This window comes from Delphinapterus leucas, chromosome 15 (assembly GCF_059928025.1).
Source record: "Delphinapterus leucas isolate spDelLeu-1000000601 "Yukka" chromosome 15, BTC_Dleu_Yukka2, whole genome shotgun sequence".
In the NCBI taxonomy this organism is placed as follows: Eukaryota; Metazoa; Chordata; class Mammalia; order Artiodactyla; family Monodontidae; genus Delphinapterus; species Delphinapterus leucas.
The window spans coordinates 69,755,911-69,766,557 of record NC_143143.1 but is presented as its reverse complement, the minus strand read 5'-3'; the positions used below and the strand labels follow the sequence as shown (position 1 = coordinate 69,766,557).

Sequence of the window (10,647 nt, the reverse complement as noted above, 5' to 3'; positions counted from 1 at the left end):
CAGTGGAAGTGTGGAGTCTTAACCGCTGGACCACCAGGGAAGTCCCTAGGATGATATAGTTTAAAAGCATTGATTTAACCTTAGACTCTATAAAATAGATCAAAAGTGATATAGCAAATTCATTCATTTATTCATTCAACAAACATGTATCCTGCCCCTGCTCTCTACCAGATTGAGTGTCAAATGCTGGGTTGACAGATACCAAGGCAGATAAGGGAGGGGCTCTAGCCTGCAGAGCTGACGGCACAGTTCCATCTTCTCCCCATTTGCCCCAACTCATTGGCGCCCTCCCAGGTGGAGTAGCAAGGGAAGGGTGCAATCTGGCCTCTTAGTTTTAGGCCAGGACCCTTTCCCAGACCCTCTCTCTTCTCCAGGGGACAGAACACTCCGGGAGGTGTTGAGAAACAGAAGCGAAACTTCATCAGATGGTCAGGTGAGATCAAATGCATTTCTATGTCCAGAGTCTGGGGTGAGAAAAGCTGCGTGGACACAGTTTCTGAGAGCACCACGCGGGCCCTGAACAAGGGAGGGGCCCTGGGGTGTACTGTGACCACACCCAGCTGGGTACCAAGACCCGCATGTGTCCCTTACACACCCCCTGCATTACTCCTGTGCAGGGCAGGTGGATCTGAAGCCAGACTGTTTTAACTCAGCTGTTTGCCCAGAAACCAACTCAGCAGGTGTCAGCAACTGTTTGTCAAAAGAACAGATGAATCTCACTTGGGTTTCCAGTCCAGCTGGGCAGCTTAGCAGCTGTGTGGCTTTGGGCAAACTTGTGTTCCTCTCTGAGTTGTCTCTTTGTCATCCATCAAAGGAGAACAAGGAGACCTCCTAGGTGGTTCATTCATTTGTTCATTTCAGCCTTTAAAAAAAAAACAACCCTTTATTGTAAAGTAAACACAGATACATACAGAAACCACACAAAATATATGGCTTAATGAGTCATCTTATGGTAAATATCTTTGTAACTACTTCCCAAGTTAATAAATAGAACTTTGCAAGCACTCCTCTCCCCCAACTCTCTCCAGGTGCCTCTTTCCAATCTCCTCTCCCCCAACTCTCTCCAGGTGCCTCTTTCCAATCTAAGCCCTCTCACCCCTCTGCAATGAACGAGTAGCCTGACTTTTACAGTAATTTTCTTGCAATACTTTAGCACTGAAGTGTGTATCCCTAGATATCATTGTTAGACTTGCCTCTTAAAAAGAAAAGATACATCTTTAAAGTCTCCTTTAATCTAGAGATGTTCCTGGACCCTTTCTTTTCCTTACAAGCTATTGGTTGAAGGAACACCATTTGCCTTGTAGACTTTCCCACGGTCTGGATTTTGCTGACTTTGTCCGAACAGTACCGTTCAGTGTGCTCCTGGGTCCTCTGTGCTTCCTGGAAGCTGGCAGCTGGATCCAGAGGCTTGATCAGACCTGGGTTCAATCCCTTTGGCTAGCTCCTTGGGGGGCTTGTGTGCTCTCCTCAGGCGGCACACAATGTTGGGTGTTCTCTCTTTCTGTCTTAGCAGCTGTCTGTCGATGGTCTTAGTTAGTCCCTGAATTCATTGGGGCTGCACGTGGCAACATTCCAATCCCAATCTTTCTTTTTCATTTATCAATTGGAAAGAGACTTTTAGAAAGGGATGCTTCCTCTCATTTACTCTTTGTTGCCCTGTTGATACAGGTCATATAGGAAAGGCAGGACACATGCTTGCTTCTTTCCCTTTATTCATCAGTTTTCAAGGAAATGAATTGGTTCTTTATCATCCTCGGAAGGAGGGGACCAATTAATTCCTTTTCAATGTCATTATGAACTCTTAGATTTTAGCATATTTGATGGGTTACAATCATTTACAGGTATCATGTTTTTTTGAAGCTCAACTTGTCCCGTTCCATCGTCCCATGCCAGGGAGAGCTTCTTCAAGCTGGCTCTTGAGTCTTTTCGGTACAACCCTAGCTGTCCCTGAGAGGTTCCTGTCTTTCTGTATGACAAGATGCACCAGATTCATCTTCTACATTTTCTGCTCCAGACCTGGAATCTTCTTTCTCCAAGAAGGCCTTTTATTTAAAATTAAAAAAAGAAAGAAAAGGGAAATGGTATTTCATGACCACTATCCAGGTGCTAGGGATACACATTGCTACTAGTTTGATTACAAAGAAATACATTTTATCATGCGCACTTCTTAGCCAAAATCCCAGAGGACAGAACCCTGTGTTCAAACTGATACTTCCAACCCACATTTAGGATTTTTACTTAATCACTTCTGTATTACATCTCTCCTTTCTTCCATGCTGAGAATCACATTCGCAAGTGTATAGTGGATGGTAGAATTAGAATATTCCGTAATTACTTATGCTTTATCCCACATTACACATACAGCCGTCTCAAAATTACGACAGGAATACCACCACCAACATAATTATTGGAAACAGTTAAAAACATTATTTTTTTTGGTATATTTTTTCTTGGTATATGCTCTTCCCATTCTCCATATTTTCATAGTGGTCTTGTAGATACATTGTCAGAGCACACAGACATTACACGTGGCACCATCTCTTTTCAATCCCCATTGAGTCTTAGTTGTTCCAGTAACTATATATTTAATGTTCACTACCAGTCCTTTTTTCTCATCTTTCTAGTCATTTTGGTTGTCTGAAACCTGTTCTCTGGCAGATTCTTCAGGAAAGGCTCATGGGAACAATATTCTCTGAGTTCTTTTATGTTAATCATTACTTGTCTGAGTCCATTTAACTTACAAATCACTTTTGCTGGACATACAATTATTAACTTACATTTTCCTTTCTTGAATGTCTTAAGTATGTGACTTCTTTTTCTTCTACATAAAGCATTATTCTTGAAAAGCCTGATAATAATCTAATTTATTTTTCTTTATAAGTCCATTATTATTATTATTATTACCTAGAAGCCTGGAGGATTTTTTTTCTCTTTTCTTGAAGTCCAGTTATTTTATTAGAATGTCTTGAATATGTCTGATTATTGTGGGTTGATATTTTCAGGTATGCAGTGTGCTCCTTCAATTCGTAATTTTAATTTTTAAAAATTTTGGTAAGTTTACTTGATTAATAGTTTTTAGTATTTGTTCTCTTGCTTTAGTTTTCTTCTTCGGGGACTTTTGTTACTTGTATGTTGAAACGTCTTTGCCTAATTACAATATTTGTTCTTTTCTCTAGAATATTAAAAAAAACCCTCTGTCTTCATTTCTTGTTGATTTATAATATTTCTTCCTTTTCAACTTTTTCTCTTAAGGCATTATCTTAAGGTTGGGTTAATTTGCTCTTGTGTTTCTTCTACCTTAGCCTTCATTTCTAAAATGATTTCTTTCCCTTGTATTTCTAATTCTTTCCTGAATTCTGTTTTCTAATTAAGGTTCTCTAGTTGTAGTTTATGTTGTTCTTTCACATCTTGCATACTTAAAAAATGTCTTTAAGGTCATTTTGAAATAGAAGGCTATGGTTTTGATCTGTCCTGAAGAAATGTCTTGCTGGCATGCTTTATCCTATTTCTAGGGATGCTTTTTGGCTCCTGAATCTCCTGTTGCTTAAATTAACTATGTATGGGATTTGACCTCCAGACTTCTCTGTTGCTCATTTTTTTTTTTTTTTTTGCGGTACGCGGGCGTCTCACTGCTGTGGCCTCTCCCGTTGCGGAGCACAGGCTCCAGACGCGCAGGCTCAGTGGCCATGGCTCACGGGCCCAGCCGCTCCGCGGCATGTGGGATCTTCCCGGACCGGGGCACGAACCCGTGTCCCCTGCATCGGCAGGCGGACTCTCAACCACTGCGTCACCAGGGAAGCCCTCTGTTGCTCATTTTTATGTGACATTAGTTTTCCGGAACTTGAAGGTGATGTTTGGGATGCATTTCTAACCTCAAGAGCTCCCCCTCCTCTTGTCTGCGTGTGGTGCACACAGACTTGGTGACCTGCTTTCTGAGTTCTCCCGGCTCCGTCTCCTCCCGCCACTTTGATCGGGATCTTCTTCCTTCCTCTCCATTGTCTTAATCAGTCCTCCTCCGTTTTGATCCCACTCCAAAGCATTTCCTCTGCAGTGTGGGACCTTGTCCTGGAAGGGAACCAAACATCTTTGAGAGTTCGTAGTCCTTCCTGAGGATTCTTGCCCTCGCTTACTATGGGAGTGGGCAAAACCCCTCCCAGATTCAGTCACTCTTCTTGAATTGTCCCTCCATGCTTTCCACTGAATACCTGCTGCCTATTTGGGGGTTGTCTTCCTGTCATGTCCCTCAGACACCCCCTTGCTTCCCTCTGCTGGCAACAGATGGGATGCCAAAGGCTGGAGGCCGAGCTAGGAGCAGCTTGGGGTGAGGGTGGGGGAAACCCCAGGGCATCTGATAACATGCAGGTGGCTACTGGGGGTTGAGCTCCTCCACTCATATTATTTTGGCGTTCATGGGGATACCTTTGCCACCTAACTGTGAAGCAAATGTTGTCCATGGGTTTTGCTTTTGCTAATTTGCCCTGCTTATTTTTGTTGGAATTTGGAGAGATTGGCGTTGCTACTATCTCCCCAGCAAGTCACCATTAAAAAAAATTTTTTTTTTATTGGAGTATATTTGTTTTACAATGTTGTGTTAGTTTCTGCTGTACAGCAAAGTGAATAGTTATATGTATATGTATATGTATATCCCCTCTGTTTTAGATTTCCTTCCCATTTAGGTCACCACAGAGCACTGAGTAGAGTTCCCTGTGCTATACAGTAGGATCTCATTAATTATCTATTGAGATACATAGTAGTGTATATATGTCAATCCCAATCTCCCAATTCATCCCACCCCCCCCACAAGTCACTATTTTTAATGCCAGGTCCCCTATAGGGCCACAGGAAAGATGAGATGAAATAATACATGTGTATAAAAGTATGTTAGGTGCCTGACCATCTTAAGTGTCCTGTAAAGTAGCTGCTCCTCCTTTCTGCTGCCCTGAAGCCAAGACTGACCCTCTGGTTCAACTCACACAGGCTTGAATTCTGGTCTCTGAATCTGCCTCAAAGGATGGGGCAGGAGGGAGCACAGGTCCCCAAACTGGCTGCCCTGAAGATGCGTGAATCCCTGGATTTTGTGCCCTTGACTTGACCTGCTGGGCACTTCCTCTTAGCACCGGTTTTGGAGAAGAGAAGGGGAAGACCTCTTCCACACTTGCCACCTTTGCACCCCCAGAAAAGGGGTGGTCCAGGGGGTGAGAAGCCTGCTGTGAGCCTGGTACGCCATCTGCTGGCCATTTGTTTAATTGCAGAGAGGAGCAGCATTAAGTCCAGAGACGGGAATATCAGGCGCACTTCCCTACTCCAGCCAATCAGGTGGGTTAATCCTTTCTCCCTCTGGTTGAAAATGATTCACAGTTGACCCTTGAACAACACAGGTTTGAACTGCGCGGGTCCACTTACACGCAGATTTTTTCCACTAAATAACATACTACCTGACTTGAGGTTGGTTGAATCCCCAGATGTGGAACTGAGGATACTGAGGGTCAATTATTACAAAGTTACTGGAGGATTTTCAACTCTGTTGGACCCACCTCGTTCAAGGATCAACTGTATTTATGTTAAAACAATGACAATAAAGGGAAATAAAGAGAACGTTTCCCCACATTCTTCCACTGTCTAGACAAGCACTTTTTTTTTTAAAAATATAAATAAAAGTCTGTATTTACTCTTAAGGGGGCTGGGCTGGTGTGTCCTGCCTTTCTACCTCCTAAAAAGTGGACCAGAGACCCTGGGTATTTGCATTGGTAACAAGGGGAGAAAGAACTCAGATTCTATAGCCCCAAAGACTTGGGTTTGAACCCATTTCATTAGTCACACGCTGGGAGGGGGAAGTCAATTCATCTCTGATTTTGAATCTGTATGTGCTAGGCTGGATAATACCTAACCCCACCAAAAAAAAAAAAAAAAAGATATTCATGCTCTAATCCCTGGAATCTGTGAATATGTTACCTCACATTGAATAAAGGACTTGGCAGACGTGATTATGGTTACAGACCTTGAGATGCGGAGATTATTCTGGATTATCTGGGTGGTCCCAATCTAATCACAGGAGTCTTTAAAGGCAGAGAACCCTTCCTGGCTTCAGTCAGAGTGATGGGACATTGTCCACTTTGAAGAAGGAGCAAGTGGGCCATGAAGCAAGGAATGCAGGCAGCTTCTAGAAGCTGGAAAAGGCAAGGAAATGGATTCTCCCCAGGGCCTCCAGAAGGAATGCAGCCCTGCAGACATCTTGATTTTAGCCCATGGGACTTGTGTTGGACTTCTGGTCTCCAGAACCGTAAGACCATAAAACTGTGTTGTTTTAGCCATTAAGTTCATAGTAATTTGTTACTACAGTGATAGGAAAGGAATACACTGTGATGTGGGATAATAATAGTATCTACTCTGTGGGTTGATGGGGAGAATGAAATGAGATCCCTGTGGGACATGCCTTAACAATTGTAAAACAATTGACAGGTGTTTCGCATTCTCTCTGGGACGATATCCATTTTTTCTTTTACTTAGTCCAGTCTTTTTCTGAGCACCTACTATGTGCCAGGCCCTGTGCTCAGTGCAGTGATTACCGGGGTCAACTTGGCCCCTTCTTTTATGGGACTTACAGATTAGGAGGGTAGTGGGACATTCAAAGGTCACACAAACACACATGTCATGCAATTACAATTGCCATGTGTGGAATGAACAGATTGTCCTGGAAGCTGTGAGTGTGGAGCTGGAAACCTGCCAGACCTCAGGCTTCGGGCCTCAGGCTTCAGACCTCAGGCTTTGGGCAGGGGCTCCAGGGTCATGGCTTGTCCTTGCTCACCTTTCCATATAGGCTGCTCTGCCTTGACCAGGGATCAGGGTACTAAGGGTCAGTATCCAGGCTAGAGACAGCATCTTGGGGGCCATCAGATGGACCTGTGCTGGTCCAGAGATCTGGGGCCTCGCATGGGGCCCCCCTTTGCTGAGGCATATCGTATAAGGGGCTGAGGCCAGTGAGCTTAGCACTGCCTGGAATGGTGGGCAGAGAAGGCCGGGCTTGGCCTGTGGCCACAGACCACTCACCCTTGGTTTGGGGTCTTATGGCTACAGGTGAAGGAAGGGACAGAAGCTGGGAGAGGGACCAGGGCTACTTTATTGGGTTCTGGAAGCCCTCTCTCTGCTGCACATTGGCCCGAGCCTCCTCACATTCCCTCCTGGGTTTTTCAGGGCTGTCTAGTAGTCCCGCTCTATACCTCCAGTGTGACGCAATGGAACACAGATTCTCAGGGGCACAGGATTCCTTGTGCCTCAGTTGACTCTAGTATCTTAGCCAGCTGGAGGGGTTTCCGATGGGGGCAGGGGGACTCAGAGTGAGTCACACAGCTGAGACAAGCAGAGGAACCACAAGACAGGGTCTGGATGCAGATCTGAGGGTCCCAGTGGACCCCCAAGCCACTGAGAGGCGAGGGCCAGAGCAGGAGCTGTGCTGCCACCTGGTGGCAGATTTTGGAACTGCTGCTGGATCAGATACCCTGTCTCCTGGGATGGGACTTTCTGTGCAGCCCTGCTCTGCTCAGTTTATGTCCTGACAGAGTGGACCATGGGGAGTGCCCGGTGAGTGAATCTGGTAGAGAAGGTGGTGAGGCCTGGCTTTAGAGTCCCTTTCACCCTTCCCTAGCTATAATTCTGAGAACCAGAGGCAATTCCTGAAAAGGGGTTGATGAGAATTGGGTAGCCACCCCTCGCCCCACATCCCACATTCACACACACACACACACACACACACACACACACACACACACACACACAGACCACCATGGGCCTCAAGGTCTGTGTCAGATGCTCTAGAAACCTCTCATGTGGAGTTTACACATACACCTGGAGCCAGGTGAATGGGCCCTAACACATGAAGGGGGTCAACAGGAAGTAGGGTGCTGGTTAACTCAGGTTTTCCCATGAAGCTCGTCACAGACTGGGCAGCATGCACACTGGTCCAACATGCAAAAGCTTGAATAGAAACGTGAGCCCCACCTCCAAGGAGCCACCTACCTCAGGTAATGTACATCTCCAGGTGACCTGGTGTAACTACAGGGGTGTCACCTGCCTGAGACCCGCCAGCCTGAAGGCCACAGAGCACTCAGCTGAAACCTTGAAATCAGGCTTGCAAAAGTAGTCCTGTTTGTGAAATGAGTGATTTAAAAAAAACCCACATCATTTAAAACCCTTTAAGTATGTCTTCTAAGAAGCTGTCCATATGGGAAAAATTTTACAAAAAAAGGGAAGAAAGAACAAAGTCTTCAGAAATTTGGGAAACATTTTGGCAGATGTTTCAGAAGCTTAAAGTGGCTTCAGCCAGGGTAAATGAACTCGTAAATGCATTTGTTTTTGTATATGTTTTAAATTTTATTTTTTAATTATTTATTTTTTTTCAGAGTCCTCTGAGGCATTTTATTTGCATATATGTATAACATCCCTAGAAAAAGAATCCAAGGATTTTCCCTCCTGTGTGTTTTCATCTTGCTTCTTCATGGTTCATGATGTCAGCTGAGGTTGTCAGTACAATGAAACCCAACTGGTGGGATGGGAGCAGGTTTTACTGCCATTTTTCTAGATCTTTGAGTCGCACATCAAATCTGGAGCTGATTGCTCCACACTTATTTAGCCTGCCTGTGAGGTTCACAACGATTTTGCCAGCCCTGTGAACATCGATGATTTCAAATTCACCATTGTAACCATGCTTCATCATCACAGAAACCTGACGATGACTTTGGAGGATGGCTTAATAAGAACCTGGTGTTTGCCTCTCTTTTTGGCATTGTTGACATTCTTGAGAGCATCAGCCGGGACATTCATGTACACCATTATGGCAGCACGGAAAGATGGTGGAAAGATACATTTTTTATTAATAGAAATGTATTTTCTCCTCACCCCCACCAAAATGATGTTGAAAAGTATTTAAAAGAACACAGGCCCCTACTTCAGAGGAACTCTAACATACGTGCACTTTGAGATGTATCCGCTTGGAGAATGTTGGCTGTAGCACTGTTTTTAGGCATGAAAATTTGTAAACAACCCAAATGCCATCAGCAGGACCATGGATAGATAAATCATAGTGCATATGGCAGGTGTCCATGGCATGACGACCTCCTTAGTTAAAGTGAATGGTTCTATGTGTTGACATGCAAAGACCTGAAGAAAAATGTGGAGTAAGAAAGCAAGCTGCAAATTTGCAGCCACATGGATGGACCTAGAGATTGTCACACTGAGTGAAGTAAGTCAGACAGAGAAGGACAAATATTGTGTGATATCGCTTATATGTGGAATCTAAAAAAGTGGTACAAATGAACTTATTTACAAAACAGAAACAGAGTTACAGATGTAGAAAACAATCCAATGGTTACCCGGGGGAAAGTGGGGGAGGGATAAAGGGGAGATTGGGATCGACGTATACACACTACTATATATTAAATAGATAACTAATAAGGACCTGTTGTGTAGCACAGGGAACTCTACGCAATACTCTGTAATGGCCTAAATGGGAAAAAAAATCTAAAAAAGATAAAAAAGAAAAAAAGAGTGGATATATGTATATGTATAACGGATTCACCTTGCTGTACACCTGAAACTAACACAACATTGTAAATCAACTATACTCAAATAAAAATTAAAAATAAAAAAGAAAGCAAGTTGCAAAGGCAAATATTCCATGTGTTATTTCTGGGTTTATGTATGTGCAACAGCAAAAAAATGCAAACATGGATGGACGCGCCACCTGATTTCATTTGCTAATGAACGAATGCATGCCTCTTTGCCTAGGTAAGGCCTGCTCATCTTCCAGATCTCAGCTCAATGCATCACTTTTTCAGGGAAGACTCCCCTGGCCCCCCAGGCCAGGTAGACACCCTGAAGTCCAGTCTCAGAATCCATACCTTTCCTTCAGGTCTTTTTACACTGTTGTATATTTATTTGTGTGATTATTTGATTAATGTCCGTCTTCCCCACAGGCTTGATTCGGTCAGGGACCCTGGCTACTTTCTTCATTCCTGGCACCTAATGCACAGTGGACACCTAATAAATGAATCTGTGATTTCTGTGCCCCGACGAGGCTGTAAGCTCTGTGAGGCCAGGGGAGGTGTCTATTTTCTTTCTCACTGAATCCCCTGAGGCTTAGCGATTATGAGGGAAGGCTTTGGTGTCAGAATGTCTGAGCTCCAATCCTGGCTCTGCCACTTGCTGGCTGTGTGACCTTGGGCAACTAACTTTGAGTCTCTGAGCCTCAGCAGCCTCATCTGTAAAAAGGATAGTGATACCTGCCTTAGAGTTGTTGGAATTCAATGATATAATGTATGGAAATAACTCATCAATAGTGCTCGGTATTAGGACCTTGTTAACTGTCTAAACGCCGCCATTGTGAGAAGAACCTGGGCGGGGCAAGGGGTGGGGGTTGGAGGGTGCTCTGTTCCGTTCCCCCCGGGGCCAACTGGCCCATCTCCTACATTACCACCAGGTGGCGATGTGATCATTCACATCGGTGATGCTCACCCCATCAGCTTACTCAAAGCTTTGAAGCGGGTTTCCAGCTTCCTTGCAGCCCTTATCCTGTCTGTAGGGCTCCATGTGGCCATTCGGCCTCTGTTTTAACCTCTCAGTGATGGGGAGCTTACTGTCACCAGGCTGGAAACC

The 10,647-nt window shown here is 44.5% G+C and overlaps 1 pseudogene; it reads right to left on the bottom strand.

The window, feature by feature from the left end:
* Positions 1 to 8,342: 8,342 nt before the first annotated feature.
* Positions 8,343 to 8,959, bottom strand: LOC149747496 (small ribosomal subunit protein uS8 pseudogene; annotated as a pseudogene).
* Between the last annotated feature and the right edge of the window lie 1,688 nt (positions 8,960 to 10,647).